Here is a 21,807-nt window from a genome sequence, read left to right as displayed (position 1 = left end):
AGTCTGTCTTAATTTGGATGTTCATTGTTAGAAGACTATCTGACAGACAAGTATTTTAACCTAGCAGGTGAAACACCCTTCCCTTACAGAAATAACCAATACATTCACTGCCCACCCACTCCAAGCACATGTGATTTGTCTCTACCCTTTCCCTGCTACCTCTCTATTCCTTACACACCTGGCTACCTGGTCAAATCCTACATTCTCCAGCCACCTCTCAATATGATATGATGTTGTTGTCCACCTCTTGTTTAGGAGGATGTAGTAGTCTTTGCAATTACTTGCTATGCATCAGAAAACTGGACAATGACTAGGAATGATAGAAGGAGAATTGATACCTTTGAGCTGTGGTGCTGGAGAAGAGTATTGAATATGCCATAGACTGCTAATAGAACAATCAGGTCTGTTTGTAACTATACATAGATAGACCAGAATATTTGTCCTAGAGAAGGTGAAACCAGGCTTCTCCTTGGTGGCCAGAATTCTGAAGTTTCATCTGACATACTTAGGGCATGTTGCAAGGAGGAACCAATCCTTGTAGAGGGACATCATACTTGGGAGGGTGAAGGGACAGCACAGGAGAGGAAGACCCTCAAGGTGGATTGATTCAGTGATTGGGATAATGGGGGTAGGTGTGTCAGAGATAATCATGTCTTGTGTTGGCACAGAATAGAGCAAGGTTTAGGGCTGTTGTACATCAGGTTGCTATGAGAAGCAAATAACTTGACGACACATAACAACAACAACAGCACAACAACAACAACATTCTCAATTATATGAAGCTCTGATGGCCTAGAGATAAGAAACTTTACTGCAATCCCAAAGGTACAGGGTTTGAATCCACCAGCTGCTCCACAGGAGAAGGATGGGCAATCTCCTCCCATGCGATTAACTACATCTGAAAATCTTATGAAGGGTTAGCCATCGATTGATTCTAACTCATTGACACAAAACAGTAAGAGCGACTGCCTCAATGATAACCTATTCAGAAAGGGAAAGTGGACACTTCTTAAAACTCCACTTAATACATTTTTTCTGAGGACTAGTATAATTTAGGCATGCCATTTCTACTGTCCTTTTCAGAATTATAATGTTAATGAGAATGCATGTAATATTGCTGACTATTTCCTTTTCCCCAATGTCAATAATTTGGTATATGACTGCAAAACACTTTGTAGAAGACCAGAGAGAAATTTTATAGGATGTACTTGTGGCAACTTCTCCTTCTCCATTGGAGTGGTTGCATTAGTGAACCGATTCCAATCTCAGAAATGGTGGGAAGGCAAGACTTTTTGTTTTGGTAATTTAAATAGAATATCCACATGACCACTGGCGTCTTGTTATGTGCTGTCGAGTCACTTGTGACCCTTAGTGACCCTATATACAGCAGCTGTGAAGCCTGCCCTATCCTGAACCAGCCTCATTAATTTCAACACACCAACTTCTATTGCCCCAGTTACTGTATGAATCGATCTGATTCAGGGTCTTCCTCTCCTGCACTGTCCCTCCAACCTTTCGAGCATGATGTCTTTCTCCAAGAACCAATTTCTCCCTATCACATGACCAAAATATGTTAGGCAGTGCTTCAAAATCCTAGCCTCCAAGTAGAGACTTGGTTTCACCATCTCCAAGACAGACTTATTTGTTTTCTTGACAGTCCATGTCAAGTTCAAGACTCTTCTCCATCACCACAATTTGAAGGCATCTATTCTTCTTCTGTCATCCTTAGTCCAGCTCTCTGATGCATAGCAAGTAATTGTGAAGACCGTGGTCTGGATTGGGCAAACCTTAGTCTCTAGACTGACATTGTTACTTTTCAGCATTCTGGAGAAGTCTCTGACAATAGATTTTTCCAGTGCAGTTTGTCTTTTGATTTTCTGTTAAGAGTGTTGATTGTGGAGCCAAGTAAGCTGTAATTGTTAAAACTTCACTCTCTTCTCCATCCATCATGGTGCTGCCAATTGGCCCAGTGGTAAGAATCTTTGACTTTTAGATGTTAAGCTTCAAACCATATTGAAGACTACAGTCCTTGACCTTCTGCGGTAAGCACTTCAGGTCTTCTTCAGTTTCAGCAAGCAAATCTGCATAACATAGGTTGATGAGTCTACCTCCAACCCTGATGCCACATTCTTCCTCATAAAACCCTTCTTCCCGAGTTGGTAGTTATGCATATAGGTTGAAAAGGTATGGAGTCAGAATGCATTCCTGATACACTCCTTTCCTGATTTTGAACCATGCAGTGTTTCCCTGTTCTGTTCTGAGGGCTGCTTCCTGGTCCCAGTATAGATTTTGCATAAGCACAATCAAGTGTTTTGGGGTTCCCATTTTCCTCAGGGTAGCCACAATTTGTGATCTACACAGTCAAATGCCTTTGCATAGTAAATGAAACACAGATAGATAGATATTCCTCTGGTACTCATGGTTTTCTGCCAAGGTCCATCTGACATTGGCAATAGTGTCTCTAGTGTCACAACCTCTTCTTAACCCAGCTCGTATTTCTGGTAGTTCTCTGTCAATGTACTGTTCCATTCCTTTCTGGATCATCAACCGCAGGATTTTGCTAGTGTGTGATATTCCAAGGAACAGCCTGACTTAGATATATGTGCAAATATGAGAAATGAAGTTTATAGGTAAACTCTTACTAGAGAGTGCCTTCTTATTTGTTTCAGATTATTTAAAAAAGCCTGCAATATGCTCTATAACCTTATAAATAACTTATAATAAACCTGAATAATACCATGGGTTATGGTCCCTAACCATCATAATAAATATATCATAATGAAAATTCTAACACATCTAGAATCTTGAATCACATCCCTCTAGCTGTTTCTTCTAAACAGATGTACTTTTACATGTTTAAAATATTTTAAAGAAATAAAACAACTACGAGATATCATCTCACCCCAGTCAGAAAAGCAAAATTTAACAGAACAGCAAGCAACACATGGCGAAGTAGTGGTGAAACTGGAAGCCTTATTTACTGTTGGAGGGAGTGTAAAATGGTGCAACCCCTGTGGAAGGCAGTATGGTGCTTTCCCCAAAAGTTTCAAATAGAGATACCATTTGACCCAGCAATTCCACTACTGGGAATATATCCCAAAGAGACCATCACTGACATCCAAGCAGATATATGCACACCCATGTTTATTGCGGCTTTGTTCACAGTAGCAAGGAGTTGGAAACAACCTAAATCCCAAGTGTCCATCAACAAATGAATGAATAGAGAAGCTGTGGTATATTCACACAATGGAATACTATGCTGCATTGAAAAACAAGAAACTCATGCAATATTATTCAAAAGGGGAGACTCTGAAGGACATTATGCTGAGTGGAGTATGTCAGTCACAAAAGGACAAACACTGCATAGGGTCACTGTTGTAAAACAAGACTGACATTGGGGTTTGGGGAGACTGAGAAAGATGGGTTCAATAATGCATTGAAACAGATGAGAGAAAATTGTTTAAAAGGGTTATGTGATTAAGTATTTTTGCCATGACAGGAGTCCAGAGCAAAGGCTGCATATTGGAGTGAACCTGGGGGAGGGTTTGTAAAACAATGAAAGAATTTTTCTTTTACTTTTCCAAGAGTGTAGTGTACTAGGGGGGAGGGCTGGGAGGGGAGAAAATGTAACAATGAATGAATGGAAACCCAAAGTCTCTGTAAATTTTCATTGAAATTAATAATAAATTTTAAAAAAAGAAGTGAGAAAAAAAGAAAAAGAAAAAAGAAAACAATTAAAAAATTTTTAAAAATGTGATGTTCTTTTAATAAATACATCAGTCATTATAGTTTATCTATTGCTGTCGTCTTCATTATTGCCATTTTTGAAAAATATTCTTTTTATTGTAGTTTGAAAGAAAATCTAGAAAACATTTTTTTCAATAATTCATGCCCATTTTGTTGCATAACATTAATTACAGTACAATGTCTGATCATGTTTCCTTTCTCCTCATCGATCTTGTTATTGTTGTTAGGTGCTGTCAAGTCCAATACAGCAATCCTGAAACTTGTCCTATCCTCTGCCATTTTCATCATCTCTGACACACTACAGACCAATGCTGAAGTTACAGTGTCAATCTATCTCATTGGGTGGCATTTTCTCCTTCATTGATCCACCTGTCCTAGCAAATGTTTATTATTCACCTTTCTCCCTAGTAATCACTTGAGAGTGATTCTGCATATCACTTTTCTTTACTTTTTTATAATTGTGATCTTACATATTTCTCTTCTTGTGATTGACTTCTTTCACTTAATACAATGTCCTCTAGATTCATTCATACAGATTCATTCATATTTTGCATCATTTCACGAATTATTGCTTTTCAGTGTTGTATAATCCCCCGCATTGCACATGTACTGTAGTTTCTATATCTATTAATTTGTTGAATTTTAATGGCTGTATACTAATTCTTGGAGTGAACTTTTTCTTTTTAATTTATGGCCACATAAATGTTACACATAAATGTTGTTACACAGTTTAGGCTAGTTCAGGTTAGGCAAGGAAAAATATTTTTCATGTATTTCTCCATGATTTAAAATATTCCCTTCGGATGATTTCTGTACAGATAAATTATTGAGTAAAAGTACATCACCCTAATTACACACATGTACAGTATATCTATAAATATCTGCCATTTCCTATAATAACAGTCATCTTCATCTTTTTTAGCTGTTTGCTTCCTTCTGTTTACTTCTTTTAAATTGATTATACTGTTATATGTAGGTGTAAGATAGGAAGATATACTCTCTCATTTTAATAATATGTGAATGTATTTGTCAGATCTTAATAATGATATCCAGTAATTCAAAGTAATGAAATTTGTATCTCAAAGCATATCAATAAAAAAATAGTTTCTCAAAGTTTGATTTCTCTCTCTCTCTCTTTCCTTTTGGGATTATTTCTTGGATATGCCAAAGTAGTCACGTTATTGTTGTCTGCTGTCAAGTCGGCTTTGACTCATTGCAACCTTATGCACAACAACTCTGAATCCTGCCCTTTCCTGAGCTAATCTGACTGTCTCCAATACACCTATCCCCCATCATCCAATCACTGAATCAATCCGTCTTATCCAAGGCCTTTCCCTCCTGTGCTATCCTTCTACCTCTCTAAGCATGGTGTCCTTCTCCAAGGACTGCTCTCTCCTGGCAACATGCCCAAAGTATGTATGATGAAGCTTCAATTTCCTTGCCTCCAAGGAGTAAACTGGTTTCTGTCTCTCCAGGACAGACCTATTTGTTTGTTCTTTTGTCAATCCAAGGCATGTTCAAAACTATTCTCTAGCACCACAACTCAAAGGCATAAATTCATCTTCTGTCATCTTTAGTCATTTAGTCTAGCTCTCCGATGCGTCACAAGTAGTTGTAAAGACCATGAACTTGAATAGGCGTACCTTGGTCTCTAGACTGACATTATTGCTCTTCAACATTCTGGAGAGGTTCCCGAGAGCAGATCTTTATAATGCAGTTCTTCTTTTAATCTCCTGCCTGCTGATGTCAAGAGTGTTGATTGTGGAGCTAAGCACCCTGAAATTGTTAACACTCTCAATCTCTTCATCTCTCATGATATTGTCAACTGGACCAGTGGTGACAATCTGTGTTTTCTTGATGTTGAGCTTCAATCAGTTCTTGACCTTCTGCAGCAAATGCTTCAGATCTTCTTCGGTTTCAGCAAGGAAGGTTGTGTCACCTGCATAACGTAGATTGTTGATGAATCTGCCTCCAATCCTGATGCCACAATTCTCCTCATAAAGCCCAGCCTACCGGATGATCTGTTCTGCATATAGGTTGAAAAGGTACAAAGATAGGACATATCCCTGGTGTATATCCTTCCCAATTTTAAACCATGCAATGTTTCCTTGTTCTGTTCTGATGAATGCCTCTTGGTCCAAGTATAGGTTTTGAGTAAGCACAATCAAGTGCTCTGGGATTCCCATTCTTCTCAGAGTCAGTCACAGTTTACTGTTATCCACACAGTCAAATGCCTTTTCATAGTCAATGAAACACAGATAGACATTCCTCGAGTACTCTCTACTTTCAACCAGGATGACCACAAGCAGAAAGTACCAGAGAAAGAGTACTGAAACAAAATAAAGATGACCAAAACCAAAATAAACAAAGACAACCTGTAATTTTAGAGATTCATGTCTAAACCCCATCAATATTTTAAGATAGAGAATTTTCTTTTACTATAATTATGACAGGTTTCAAAGCAGGAGTGGTATCCACTTCCTAGATAATGTACCTCCGAAATTTCTATGAACTTTGATAAATGTTGATAGTTGTAGAGGGGCTTCAGGCCTTTTGTTCATAGGGTTGCTATGAGTCATGCTCAACTCAAAGGCAACCAAAAACAACATTATAGATATATAAGTATATATTTATATATCTTAATTCATATGAAATATTATTTAAACACATTTTTAAACAAAAACATTTGTATTATTTTTTAAAAATAGAGAAGAAGGTACTAATATAACAATTTAAAATGTATGACTGGAACAAGATTTACCCAAGTTAAGTGGTTTGACTTTGAAAATAAATGCTTAATCCACTCTAGGACATGACTTAAAACCTCTTTGAGACTACAAACATCTTTTACTGGCACAGGGACAAACTTACTTCAGGAACTTTTGGTTTTGGATCTTTAATAGAAACTTATAAGTTGGTCAATAAACATTTATGGACCTTCCAACTTTCCTTAGGACATAAAGAATCAGGTACTGTTAAGAGAATTTTCACATTACTGTTTATGTCAAAATGCTGAAAAAGAATGTGTTACTTTTGTTACTATCCCTAAGAACTTATACTTGAGTTATCACTTTGGCTAATAATATCTGAAAAAGAGAAAGGTTTCATTTTGTTTTAAGATTTGGTCTACTTTCTTGTTCTTCAAAGAGTAACTCTATTGCAACCACCGTAGAAGTCAGGACTTCTTTAGTCTTAATGAAATCTTCAGATGATTTCAAATTATCACTTTGGCTCATTCAGTCACTTCCTCATATAGTTACTGACTAGACCTGTGACCCAGTAGCAAAGCTGATGGATGAGAGAGTTTGAATTTGTCTCCCCTCTCCACATCCCAAAAATGTGATTTTAAGAAACAGGAGTAAGAGAGTAGAGAGAGTGAGACAGAAAAGGAAGAAAAGTCAGTGTGAGTGTAGGTCTGTTCTCAATCTACCACATATCCATTTGTCACATGGTGATTACTTGTGTGTTGTTATGATGCTGGAAGAGTTTCAAGTACCAGAAGAGTCACTTATTGTGAATAGTTTTCAATAGAACTTACTGAGCAATACATACTTAAAGAAGAGCCTGGTGATGTCCTTCTAAAAACTAGCCTGTGAAAGCCTGATTAGTCGCAACAAAATATTGTCTGATACCAGTGCTGCAAGATTAATCCCTTAGGTTGGAAGGCACTCAAAATCACTATTGGGTTAGAGAACACCAGTTCTTAATAATATTGGACAGGACTGGAAAACCCATTATTTATTTTATGTAGAGTTATCATAAGTGAGTGTCAACTGGACAGCAACGAATCACAGCATCTATGTGTCCTCAATGTGATACAGAAAGACAATAGCAGGTTGCTATTGTAGACAATGAAGACTCAAGCCAAGAGGAGCTTCCAAGAGAGTATGAGATGCTTCCTTCAAACAGGCCTCTGAAGTACAAGAGGGAGTAGTATTTGTTTATCTATGCCTATCTCCATATCAGGCATGAATTTTCTCCTCTCTTTCATCTCAACTATTGAGAAGACCTAGAACAGAAAAAGAAAGAAAACAAAACCAAAAATGCTAGTAGCTGCCTGAGATTAGGATGCTGCAAGTGTGAGAGAATTTGAGCTTGGCTGACTTGGTCACTGTATCTGTGGTGAGTGAGTCAACGAGGTATGACTCAGGCACCTGAAACATTCACTTCAGGGAAGTTCAACTCCTTGCCCATTTTCTTGTTTGACTCTGCCATCAAATAAGTAAACAGAAGGGAAAGAAGATTTGAAAAATCTGAAAGCTGAATAATACAAGTTCTAATGCCAAGCTTTGAATACTTTATGTCTTTCAGTTTTATTGGCAAACTGCTGAGAAATTGTGCAGTACTCGCAGCTGCTCTTTGATTATAATAATTATAAGGAAACAAATTAACGAAGAAGCCCAGGGCTATTGATGAGCATTCTTCTATTGTCACTGATATGCAAATGATTATTCTCTTACAGGAGTAGCTAGACTTACAAATTAATGTGTGTGCTATACTTTAAATTTATCTTTTCAGGGGACATACAAGCAGAGGTGATAGCAACCCACCAAGTATAAATTTCAGGCCTGTTCTTTGGACAATGCACAACACACAAGTCTAAGCTGCAAAGAGCAAGAATGGCATTCGCTTTCTAAACATCATGACACTAGAAACTTTATGATCTTGGATAAATTTTAATTGATACGAAAAGGCTTTAGGCCTTTTGTTCATAGGGTAGCTATGAGTCATGCTCAAATTCAACAGCAATCAACAATAACAACAAGAGGCTTCAATGACCAATGGATGATAGATGGTGTTGAGAAAGCGTTGACCTCATTTTGTGATATTTTAAGGTTGTTGTTGTTGTTGTTGTTATGTGCCGTCGAGTCACCTGCGACTCATAGCGACCCTATGTACAACAGCCCTAAACTCCGCTCTGTCCTGTGCCAATCGCACTGTCTCTGACACTCCCATCCCAATTATCCCAGTCACTGAATCAATCCATCTCATAGAGGGCCCTCCTCTCCTGCGCCGTCCCTCCACCCTCCCAAGCATGATGTCCCTCTCCAAGGACCGGTCTCTCCTCACTACATGTTCGAAGTAAGTTAGACGGAGCCTCAGAATCTTTGCCTCCAAGGAGCCACCCGGTTTAACCCTCTCCAGGACAAATCTGTTTGTTTTCCTAGCAGTCCATGGTATTCTCAATACTCTTCTCCAGCACCACAGCTCAAAGGCATCAGTTCTCCTTCTATCCTCCTTGGTCATTGTCCAACTCTCTGATGCATAACAGGTGATTGCAAAGACCATGGTCTGTATCAGACGCACCTTAGTCTCCAGAGAGACACCACTGTTCTTCAGCACTTTGGAGAGGCCCCTAACAGCAGACTTTCCCATGGCAATGCACCTTTTAATTTCCTGGCTGCTGGTACCAAGACTGTTGACTATGGAGCCAAGCAAACTAAAGCTGTGTACAATCTCAATCTCTTCACCATCCATCCTGATGCTGCCGATTGGTCCAGTGGTAGTAGCAACATATTCTTGATTTATTTATTTCATCATTGCTGTTCTTGTGTACTGTAGAGCCAGAACCAACCTATAGCTGGCCCTCTAATGGGTTTTCAGAGGCAGTTAATTGCATGGGAGGAGATTGCCCATCCTTCTCCTACATTTCATCCTTAAGATAAAAATAATTAATGACAGCTGCCTGAATGTGACACCACACAAAATAAAGTTATGATTTGTGTCTTCTAGAAGCTTAAAATACAGAACAGATAATTGATGTGAGAGACAGAATATCAGCAAGTCAACTGTCTATACAGTTTAAGAAATGTTTTTAAAAAGCAACTTATTAGCATTGTTACCAAGGAGCAAGAGTAAGGTTATGATATTTCAAGTTTACTTTGGTGCTAGTGAGCTTGGGAGATTATTGTAATGTTCTAATAGTGAGTTCTTTGGAAGGAATGGATTTTTCAAAGCTTGTTTTTAGGAACTGATAATAAAAGAGGGTCTTGTTAATGGAGAGACTGGAATAATAAAGATCATGTGGAGATGGAAATGCAACCAAAGAATCATTGTTGTAGTAATCTAGTGCTGCAATAACAGAGATATCAAGTGATTAGCATTAGCAAGTTCACTCTCTTACAGTTTCAAAGGCTAGAAAGCCAAACTGAGAGTACAGGCTCTGGGGAAAGCTTTCTGTTGATTCTGGAGGCAGCTCCTGGGTTTTCTTCAGCATCTATAAACCTTGCATAAATTGGAGATCTCTATATGTTTTCACTTTCCCCTTTACTAAGAAGTTTCCCAGTGCCATGACCTAGGTGCAAAGGATGTATGCCACTTCTGGTTTTTGGTTGTTGGATTTTTTTTTATGATACTGATTCCCTTCTTCTTAGAAACTTCTGAGTCCACAGCCTCATGCATTGGAAGTGAGGCCTTGTTCTTTAAGACAGAGGTAGCTCTGCTTCTCATTTTTTCTGTCTCTTAGTTCTTACTACCTGGTTCCTTGGTCTTTCAAAGAGGATAGCTTTGTCAAAGAGCTCATGTTTATAATTAGGGCATGTCAAACCCCTGAGCAGAATTCCTGTATTGTGGAGAAGAGCTTTTACATATTAAGAGTGTTGCAAACCACCCTAGTACTATTAGATCATGGCTGATCATATCAGACTAAATTATGGGAAATAATTACCTTATTATATATATACTTGACATACCAGAGAAACATGGCCAAGTTGATACATAGTCTTAATCATCATAGTAATTAAATCTATTTTTTAGAGAAGACATTTTAAGCAATTTGGGAAAATAGTTCTTAAACAGTGGGCTATTAATAAGATTGAATTAATCAACAAAGAGAAATGTGAAATAAAGACACCTGGGAAGAGATGGTTTAATCAATTTCTGACTCCAAAAGTTGGTAGAAACCATCTATTTTCTCCTCCTTGACTCTGGTTTTTGGTGTATAAATTTGAATGATAGTGGTATTAACAGAGTGGAATGCAAAGTTGGAAACCAGGAAGAAAGATCAGTAGTCAGAAAACATGGACTTGGTGAAAGAAATGAGGCAGGGGATGGATAAAATTCTGCACAATTAATTATTTATTCATTGCAAATATCTTTTATAAAAAACATAAACACAGGCTATATACATGGATTTCACCCAATAGTATGTACATGAATCAGATCTATTACATCTGTGGAAGGAATCAATGGTAAAGTTCAATACCAGCAGTCAAGACTATGGCAGGTGTTGACTGCAAAACAGATCATCAACTATTCATATGTAAGGTCAAACCAACAAAAATAAAAATTTGATCTTGAGTCTCTCCCATCTGGATTTAAAACTGTCTCAGGAACAGGTTTGAGGCCTTGAACACTAATTAACAAAAACCAGATGAGCTGTGGGAGGATATGAAGAATATCATTCACGAAGAATGCAAAAGGTCATTCGAAGACAGAGGAAGAAGATAAGACCGAAATGGATGTCAGAAGAGTCTCTGAACACTACACTAGAGCACTGAGATGCTAAAGCAAAGGGTGGGGGGATGGGGTGGAAATTATCAAGAAGCTAAAGAGCTGAATAGATGATTTCAAAGGTCAGCTCGGGAAGACAAAACAAAGTGTTAAAACGAAATATGCAAGGAGATGGAATTAGAAAAATCAAAAGATCAGAACTTGCTTAGCATTGCATTTTTTAAAAAGAGTTTTAATGTTGTCAATAGCCACCATATTGTCAGCAGCCATGTATGGCTATTAATTAGGTACTTTGTGGGGATCACTGTTGTTTGGCTGGACCCCATGGGACCTCTTGAGCTCAAGAAGAAGGAAGAAGGATAGCTGGAGCTCAAGTGAGGTGGTAGAACTAGTTCTCGAAGAGAAAAGCAATGCTTCTTGATTTTCCATTTAGGTCTCCACAAATGTCTGCCCTGCATGCAACTCCACAAACGTCCACCATGTGTCTCCATGCTCTGTCATATATCTCTGTGTTCTGCCTTGTGTCTCCTCATCCAGTCAGTTAACTATCTTTATCCTGGAGCACCTTTGACTTGCCTAGCTGCAGTAGTTGTCTAAGAGGATAACTAGGAGGAGGCTGTTAATTCAAAGGTCTTTTCTCTCCCAAACTAAAGCAAATCTTCCCTTGAGTCAGAAGTTCAGAGAGAAGCACAGGCAGCCTACCTGCCCCACTCTGCTTTGGAACAGTGATGTCACATCAAGAACCTGCTGTTACCTCAAGCATGAAAAACTCTACCACAGCAATGTCACGTAAGAAGCAGGCTACCTCACATCCTACACAATCCTAAAATAAGATGTTATCCCCCCGCCACTGCAAAGTGACATAATACAAATGGATTTCCTGAAGCCAGAAAATCTGATGGAACTTTCTGACACAGATTTTAAAAGAAAAATGATTGAATATTTTTAATGAGTGAAAAACAAACTTAAAGAATTACAAGAGATTGAAATTAAAAAAAAAAAAAGAGGAGCTTAAAAAAACCCCAATCCAAAAGAAGGCAGATAAAGCAAATGAGACATTAGAGGCTCCAAAAAAGCAAAAAACCAAAATCCAAAATAAGAGGACCATTGTTTCAGATGCTGTCAACATGTTGGAAGGACACATCAACAGAGTTGCAGAGATGGAAGACAGAACCAATGAAATAGAAGATAAAATTGTCACCAGTGATGTGCTAGAGCAAAAAGAAGAAACAAAAAGGAAGGAAAAAGAAGTAAACCTAAGAATAATGTGGGACATCATCAAGAGAAATAGCATGCACTTCCTTGAAATCCCAGAATAAGAAGCAAGTGAAGGCGCCGGAAAAGTTGTGGAAGAATTACTAGAAGAAAACTTTCCAGGCATAATGAAGATTGAGAGATCATTTATGCAAGAAGCTGAGAGAACACCACAAAGACTAGATCCCAAAAGAAAAGCACCAAGGCATATCATAGTCAAATTTGACATGAACAAAGATAAGGAGAGAATTCTTAAAGCAGAGAGGGAGAAACAAAGAGTAACCTATAAGGGAGAGCAAATGAGAGTAAGTGCCAATTCCTCAGCAGAAACCATGCAAGCAAGAAGACAATGAAATGACATATATCAAACACTCAAAGAACACAACTGTCAACCAAGAATATTGTACCCAGCAAAATTATCCTTCAGATCTGAAGGAGATCAAGATATTCTCAGAAAAACAGAAACTAAGAGAGTTTGTAAAAATAAGGCCAGTATTGCAGGAATCACTGGGAGATGTCCTTATAGAGGTGCCACATAAAGCAGCACAGACCAAAGTAACTAGCAACCACACACACACAAAAACAAACAAACAGAAAACCCAAAAACACCAAAAATACAAACAAAACAAAAAACTAAACTCAACACAATGGTAGCAATAAATCCTGTTGTTGTTGTTATGTGCTGTCGAGTCACCTGCGACTCATAGCGACCCTGTGTACAACAGCCCTAAACTCCACTCTGTCCTGTGCCAATCGCACTGTCTCTGACACTCCCATCCCAATTATCCCAGTCACTGAATCAATCCACCTCATAGAGGGCCTTCCTCTCCTGCGCCGTCCCTCCACCCTCTCAAGCATGATGTCCCTCTCTAAGGACCGGTCTCTTCTCACAACATGTACAAAGTAAGTTAGACGGAGCCTCAGAATCCTTGCCTCCAAGGAGCCACCCGGTTTAACCCTCTCCAGGACAAATCTGTTTGTTTTCCTAGCAGTCCATGGTATTCTCAATACTCTTCTCCAGCACCACAGCTCAAAGGCATCAATTCTCCTTCTATCCTTCTTGGTCATTGTCCAACTCTCTGATGCATAACAGGTGATTGCGAAGACCATGGCCTGTATCAGATGCACCTTAGTCTCCAGAGAGACACCACTGCTCTTCAGCACTTTGGAGAGGTCCCTAACAGCAGACTTTCTCGTGGCAATGCACCTTTTAATTTCCTGGCTGCTGGTGCCAAGACTGTTGACTATGGAGCCAAGCAAACTAAAGCTGTGTACAATCTCAATCTCTTCACCATCCATCCTGATGCTGCCAATTGGTCCAGTGGTGAGAATCTTTGTCTTCTTGACATTGAGCCTCAATCCATATTGTAGGCTGCAGTCCTTGACACTCTGCAGCAGGTGCTTCAGGTCCTCCTCAGTTGGTGGTGGACAATAAATCCTAGCCTCTCAATAATCACACTGAATGTGAATGGTTTAAATGCACCACTGAAGAGAAAAAGAGTAGCAGATTGGATAAAAAAACCCAAAATTCATCAATATGCTGTCTACAAGAGTCACACCAGGAAACTGAAGGTAAATAAAAACTAAAAAGAAAAGGGTGGAAAATAATAAACCAAGCAAATAGTTACCAGAAAAAAACAGAAGTAGCAATGTTAGTCTCTGAAAAAATATATTTCAATGCAAAAACTCATCACAAAGAACAAGGAAGGTCACTACTTATGCTTAAGGGGTCAATAGAAGAAGAGGAAATAACAATAATAAATATCTATGCTCCAAATGATAGAGCTGCAAAATATATAAAACAAACATGAACAAAACTGTAAAAGGAAATAGCCAGTACCACTATAGTATTTGAAGACTTCAATGCACTACTCTCAAGAAAAGACAGAACTACCCGAAAGAAACTCAGTAAAGATGCTGAAGGATTAAACCATACAATAAACCACATGATCTCCTAGATATTTATAGGCTTCTTCTTGTTGTTGTTGATTGCTGTTGACTCAAGCACAACTTATAGCAATTCTATAAACAAAAGACTTAATGCTTTCCATAACTATCATCATTTATCCAAGTTCATATAGTTTCTAGATGCATGTGGTTTAGGAAGCAGGTGCCACTCCTGCTTCCAAGCATGTTTTACACCTGGGAGCTCCACCAAACACTTTCCACGTTGAAAAACCATTGTGGTATTTGATACCCCAATAGCACAAGGTTCATCATCACAGCAAACACAAGTTACTTCATACAGTACATTGACAAAGAGTGATATACAAAGTGAAAATTGTTCCTCCAGATATAATAGCAGTAGTCTCATTTAACAGTGGTTGAGTGTTGTCAAGTCAACTATGACTCAGATTAAGCTTTGCACAAAAGACACCCCCCGATTCTATAACTAACATATTTTCTGTACATTTAAAGAGTTTAGAGACTTTTTGGAGTCATCTAGTTTAGGAAGTGGATGCAACTCCCACTTTCCAGCATGAATCAGCCTCATCCAAACTTTATACATAATGGGCAACCATTATGGTATTTGACTAGACTATGGAACAGTGTTAAGCATTACAGTAACTCCATGTTATTCAGTATAGCAAATAGACAAATGATTGTTGTGTCATTTAAAGAACATTCATTTGAAAATTAATAAATTCTATTTATGGATCCTGCAGACCCAAAAAAAGCACAGTATACCTTCTTCTCCAGTGTGCATACATTCTTGAGAATAGATCACATTTTAGGTCACAAGGCAAGCATCAATAAATTCAAAACCATAGGAAAAAAAATACAGAGCATCTTCTCAGACTACAATGCTACAAATTTAGAAATTAATAACAAGAGGATAAGGGCGGAGTGGGGACCATACATTTGGAGACTGAACAACACCTTGCTTGAACATGAGTGTGTACTAAAAAAATATGAAATTAAAAGGTTTCTTTTTTTTTTCACTGCACATATCCTGGGCTTTATTTACATAACAGAATAAATAAAAGAAATACAAAGGCTCATAATAAAACATGTAAAGCAAAGGTACTCAAACTCAATTCTCAAGAGGGTGTGGGTCCTCATATTGAAAAAAAAAATTAAAATCAAGAGATGAAAAGTGGTTTGCAATGTGATACCAAGAGTCCAAGTTTTCAAGCTCAGAGAACCAAGAGCAAGGACATCAGAGCCTGGCCACCAAGGCAGCCTCCAGATTGAGTGACGGTCTGGACAGTTAAGCTTCTGTGCACATGCACCTGACCCTGGGACATTCTTGAGAAGGTTTGGAGTTTTAAAACTTCTGGGTTAATTCTTAACCAGACTTAAGAATTTGGGGCCACATTCTTCTGTTCTTGCTCATGTCATTTCTCCTACTTGGAGGGTGGAGGGAGGCTCACTCTTCGATTAATTCCAAAGGAATTTCAAGAGAAACTCTCAGCCCAACCCTGGCTATAGTTCTGTTTCATCAAAAGCACCCAGTGGATTTCTTTGGCACCCATCCCTATCCTGACCTACAGGCATAAAGGTGAGCCCCTAAGTGGTGCAAATGGCCAGCTCACATGCTAAGTGGAAGACTGCAGATTCGAGTCCATCCAGAAGATCTTAGGAGAAAGGACTGGCAATCTGCATGAATGCAGCCACTGAAAATACTACGAAGCACAGCTCTCTGATGCACAAAGTCACTATGAGCCGAAGTTAGCTCCCCCAAAACTGGCCATTTACTGTGGCAGACAAGCCTCTCAGGCTCTGAGTTTTCCTCACTCACCAGGTTTGCCATTTTCTTCCACTTACATGTCCACTTTTCTCCAGCTTCTAATGTTGCCAGGCAAGCTATAATTATCTTCCACGTGAGAAAATAGATCATTATCAACTTTCACTATTCGGCCTAAACTGAGATCATCTATTTTCTCTTTCCCTCACAAATCTCAGTGATGCAGGAACTTGGTCCATGTTTCCCTTGAACACAAACCTCCAGGAAGTGAACCTGAGTCTAGCTTCACACCCACAAATTTCTCCCCTGCATCTCTATTGTCCTACCCTGTCTTTAATGCATGAGATATGAGGCTCCCTCTCACGTGATTAATTTTATAAAGCATAATGCCCAGGGATGATCGTATGAAACACAATGTGAATAAATAATATTGTGAAACACAATATATATATGGACTTTGTAAGCAAACCAATATAAAAATAATAATGCTAAAAATGACAATTGTCAGGGGTTTATGGGCCCCAGAAGGATTCCAAGCATCAGCCATCATACCCTTGGAAACTCAGCTGCACTGGGACCTTGTCTAGAAATGAAGGCTTAGTTTACCTATGATTTGTCAAACTTAACGCAGACCCAGTTTTTATTCTTCTGAGTTTCTTTCCAACATCCCGTTTTGCTAGTCTACTTCCATATCTATAATTGTTGGCAGAGACTGGCCAGTATGTCCAGAGTTGCATATGGTTCTTGAAGCACCTTCAGTAGCAGTTCATCAATTACTGGGGATTGATTGATTGGCAATGCCTTCAGTGGAGTTTGGACTTCTTTCTTCAGTACCACTTCATATATCACTTCCTGAAATGGCTCTGTGTTGGCCAGAACTTTCTGTACAGTGACTCTGTGTACGCCTTCCATCTTCTTGAAGTGCTTCTTGCATCATTCATGACTTTGCCCACAGAATCCTTCAGTATTGCCCCCCAAAGTTTGAATTTGTTCTGTTTTTTTTAGTTTGAGAAATATTTAACATGTTTTTCCTTTTTCATTTTCTATCTCTAGCTCTTCATATATTTCATGATAATATACTGCTTTGTCTTCTTGAGCTGTCCTTTGGCATCTTCTGCTCAGCTCTGTTACTTTAGCATTTCTTTCCTTTGTTCTGGCCTGTGGTGCATCCAGAGTACAGGACATATTAACTGCCAAAAGATCGAGACAGTGTTCAAGGAAGCACAGTGAGAGTGGGTCTCAGAGGCAAGGATGATGAAACTTCATCTCAATATACTTTGGACATATTTTTTGGGGGAACCAGTCCTTGTAGAAAGACATCATCATCCTAAGGAAGGTCAGAAAAAAGAAGACCTTCAATGAGATGTATTGACACAGTAACTAGCACAGTGGACAGAGATAACAAGGATAGTATATGACAAGGCAAGATTCAGATCTGTCATTCATAGGGTTGGCATGGATCACCCCACCCCTACCATCTTCATGGAAAGCTTACCCTTTAGCAAACTAATTCCAATTCCAAACAGAACCATGGCCTGATCTCCCAGGGACTGGCCATCTGGTCCTCTTGGGTCTCAGGATGGGAAAAAAAACCCAGCAGATAGGGCAGAGATGACTTTGTCCTAACATCCAACTAGTTCCACTAAGAATATTTTTTTCTTATAAATGTTTTGTGCAGTCAAATCCAAAACAATCTTGGTTTTTCCCTGTTTTCAGAGCAGAAGTTTCTGTTCTCTTTTGGGGCATCTTCTTAGCAGCTCCCACTAGCAGAGGAAGGACATCACTCTGGTGGCCACTCCAAATGGGGCAGAGTAGCATGTGGCAAGTCCTTGCAGGCTGATGACTGCATAGTGGCATCCTTTGGAGATGATTTTTCTTACATTCTTGCTGTACTTCTTCAGCTTCTTGCGGTACCTCCTATTGAACTTCTCCTCAGGTGCCAGCTCCTCCAGCAGCTCGTAGTGCTCGGGGAGGACAGCAAGGTGCACCCTCTGCATGCCCCACGTGCTGCTTAGGCATCCTAGTCCCCATCCCCGCACTCCAGCTTCTCTAGGATAGCGGCCTCATCCTCATCCTATCCTTGCCTTCGAGGCCCATGGCATGCCAGGCTCCAGAGCCAGGCTCCCACAGCCATGATGCCATGGACTCTCGCAAGAACCTTGGAGCTCAAAAAAGCTTAAAAAGTTTCTTGAGGCCAGACAGCTGCAACCTGCATGAGGTCCCCATGCGTACCCACCCAGAAAAGCTAGTCCTGCAGGGCATGAGCTGGAAAGCTTCAATCTGAGTGAGGTACCTTAGTATGCCCGCCTGACAAAGGTCTGTGTGTATGCCTGCCCAGGGTATGCCTGTACCTGTGCCTGCCCCACCTGTGCCTTCAACAGTGCTCAGTCTCACATCTCCTCATGACCAGTCAACTTACTGCCTTTAATCCAGGGTGCTTTGGTCTCACTTAGTGGCAACAATTATCTAACTGAACAGGCCACTTTTACACGCAATGAACAGAAGCTTCCCTTGGTTCACAATTTCAGAGAGAAACACAGGCAGTGTAACTGCCACATCTTTTTGGTAGCAGTGACTTCAGATCAAGTAACTATCATCACCTCAGGCATGAAAAACTCTACCACAGCAATGTCACAAAAGAAGCAAGCTACCTCACAGCCTACACAAGTACAAATCAAGTTCTCACTCCCAAAAAGTTACACAGTATCAATGGATTTCCAGAAGCCAGAAAGTCTGATGGAACTTTCTGACACAGAATTTAAAAGAACAATGACTGAATATTTTCAATGGATGAAAGACAAACTTGAAGACTTACAGGACACTACAAGCAAAAACCAGGAGCTTAAAAAAGATCCAAAACAATGCAGATAAAACAAATAAGACATTAGAGGTACTAGATAAACAAGAAACTGTGATCCAAAATATGAGGGACAATGTCTCAGATGCTGTCAAAATAATGGAGGGACACATAAACAGAGTTGAAGAGATGGAACTTAGAACATAGATGTAAAATTCCCAAATAAAATCCTGGCCAATAGAATAAAAAAATAATTCACCATGAACAAGTGGGATTAATAACATGTATACAAGGATGGTTCATCATAATAAAAAAAATCAGTATGATTCATCACATTAATGAAACAAAGAACAAGAACCACATGATCCCATATAGTAATGCAGGATCTTTGACAAAATGCAACACCTTTTCCTGATTAAAACACTCAACAAATGCTTCAACAATTTAGACCCTCCCAGAAGAGCGTCCCTTTTCAGCAGGAAGTAGCTAAGAGAATGCACCATCCCCTTTTCCTTATGAATCAGGGTGAAGTCTCTCTCAGGGAGGAGAGATAGGGAATGGCAAAGGACACACTGACAAAGGAGATTAATCAGAAGTGGCTTCAACAAGCACTGTGGTAATTGGACAATTAAAACAGACATTCAGAGGTGGGGGAAGAAGAACAGGAGGGTAGAGAAAACAGTGCAACAATGAATGAATGAAAACCCAAAATCTCTGTAAATGTTTATGAAAATTAATAAAATATAATTATAGAAAAAAAAAGCACTCAACAAAATAGGAATAGAGGGGAATTTCCTTTTTTCCCCCCCTATAATTATATTTTATTAATTTTCATAAACATTTACAGAGATTTTTGATTTCCATTCATTCATTGTTTCACCATTCTCTCTACCCTCCTCCCAGTTTGTTCTTGTCCAAATGCCACAGTGCTTGTCAAAGCCAGTTTCAATCTCTTCACTATCCATTATGATGCTCCCAATTGACCCAGTGGTGAGAATCTTTGTTTTCTTGATATTGAGTCTCAATCCATATTGAAGACTGCAGTCCCTGACCTTTCACAGCAAGTGCTTTAGGTCCTCCTCAGTTTCAGTAATCAGGGTTGTGTCATCTGCATAACGCAGATTGTTGATTCTTCCACCAGTCTTGATGACATTTTCTCCTCATAGAGCCCAGCCTCCTGGATAACCTATTCTGCATAAAAATTGGAAAGGTAAGGAGACAGAATGCAGTCTTGGCTTACATCCTTCCCAATTTTGAACCATGCAGTGTTTCCTTGCTCTGTTTTGACAACTGTCTCCTGGTCCAAGCATAGGTTTTGCATCAGCATGAGCAAGTGTTCCAGGATTCCCATTCTTCTCAGAATTAGACACAGTTTATTATGATCCACACAGTCAAATGCTTTTGTATAATTAATGAAACAAAGATAGACATTCTTATGCTACTCCTTGCTTTCAGCCAAGATCCATCTAACATTAGCTACAATATTCCTCCTACCACGACCCCTTCTAAACCCAGCCTGTTCTTCCTTCTCTCTTTTGATGTGCTGTTCCAGTCATTTTTGGATAATCTTTAACAAAATCTTGATTGCACCATTCAGAATGACAAGTAATGAGTGGCTCCTGCTCAACAGCAATGTCATGGGCTATTTCTGGGTGAACTACGATTACAATAATTGGATGAAGATTCAAAATCAGCTGCAGAACAATCCACAAGTCATCCCTGTCATTAACTGGGCTCAGGTCATCCAGGATGCCTTCAACCTGGCCAGTGCCCAAATAGTCCCTGTCACACTGGCACTGAACAACACCCTCTTCCTCATCAAAGAGACAGAGTATATGCCCTGGAATGCTGCCCTAGACAGTTTGAGCTACTTGAAGCTCATGTTCGACCACTCTGAAGTCTATGGCCCCGTGAAGAATTATTTGAGGAAGCAGATACAGCCCCTTTTCAATAATTTCAAATCTATCACCAATAACTGGACTACCCGATCCAAAAGCCCGACAGAACAGTACAATGAAGTTAATGCCATCAACATTGTTTGCTCCAGTGGAATTGTGGAATGTAAGGAGCTGGTCTTGAAGATTTTTAACTGAATGGATGTCCCATCCTGACACCAACACGATCTGCCCTAACTTGTGGTCCACCGTCTACTGCCAAGCCATTGCCCAGGGTGGGGAGAAGTAGTGTAACTTCTTGGGAGCAGTTCCAGAAGGCCACCCTGGTGAATGAGGCTGATAAGCTACATTCAAGCCTGGCTTGCAGCACCGAGGTGTGGATCCTGAACAGGTATCTGAGTTACACCTTGAACCCTGATCTTATCCAGAAGCAGGATACCATTTCCATCAGCATCAGCATCACCAGCAATGTCCATGGGCAAAACCTTGTCTGGGACTTTGTCCAGAGCAACTGGAATAAGCTCTTTATGGATTACGATGGTGGCTCCTTCTCCTTCTCCAACCTCATCCAGGCAGTGACCCAGCGATTCTCAAGTGAATTTGAGCTGCAACAGTTGGAGCAGTTCAAGAAGGTCTTCGCAGACATTGGCTTTGGCTCAGGCACATGGGCCCTGGAGCAAGCCCTGGAGCAAACAAGAGCCAACATTGAGTAGGTGAAAAGGAACCAGAAGAAAGTGCTCCAATGGTTCACAAAAAACAGCATATAGTCCCTGGTCCTTCAAGTCACCTGGCCCCCATCAGAGATACCCCTGTTCACCTGTCCCAGGCTCCTGGGGCAGGTCCCCCTATTCCAGAGCCTGTGTCACTAGTCTCCTCCTCTCAAGGACAGATTCCCATCCACGTTCTCTCCACTCCACTGGTGGGACTTGGCCAGCTCCTGATGGCCAGGCAGCCTGACCACCTAAGCTTCTGCC

The 21,807-nt window shown here is 39.8% G+C and overlaps 1 pseudogene; it reads left to right on the top strand.

Moving 5' to 3' along the window:
* Positions 1-18,236: 18,236 nt before the first annotated feature.
* Positions 18,237-21,600, top strand: LOC102866187 (annotated as a pseudogene).
* The last annotated feature ends 207 nt before the right edge of the window (positions 21,601-21,807 follow it).

Source organism: Elephantulus edwardii, unplaced genomic scaffold, assembly GCF_000299155.1.
Source record: "Elephantulus edwardii isolate Elephantulus edwardi_28Jun2011 unplaced genomic scaffold, EleEdw1.0 scaffold00051, whole genome shotgun sequence".
Lineage (NCBI taxonomy): Eukaryota > Metazoa > Chordata > Mammalia > Macroscelidea > Macroscelididae > Elephantulus > Elephantulus edwardii.
This window is presented reverse-complemented; position numbering and strand designations above follow the sequence as displayed.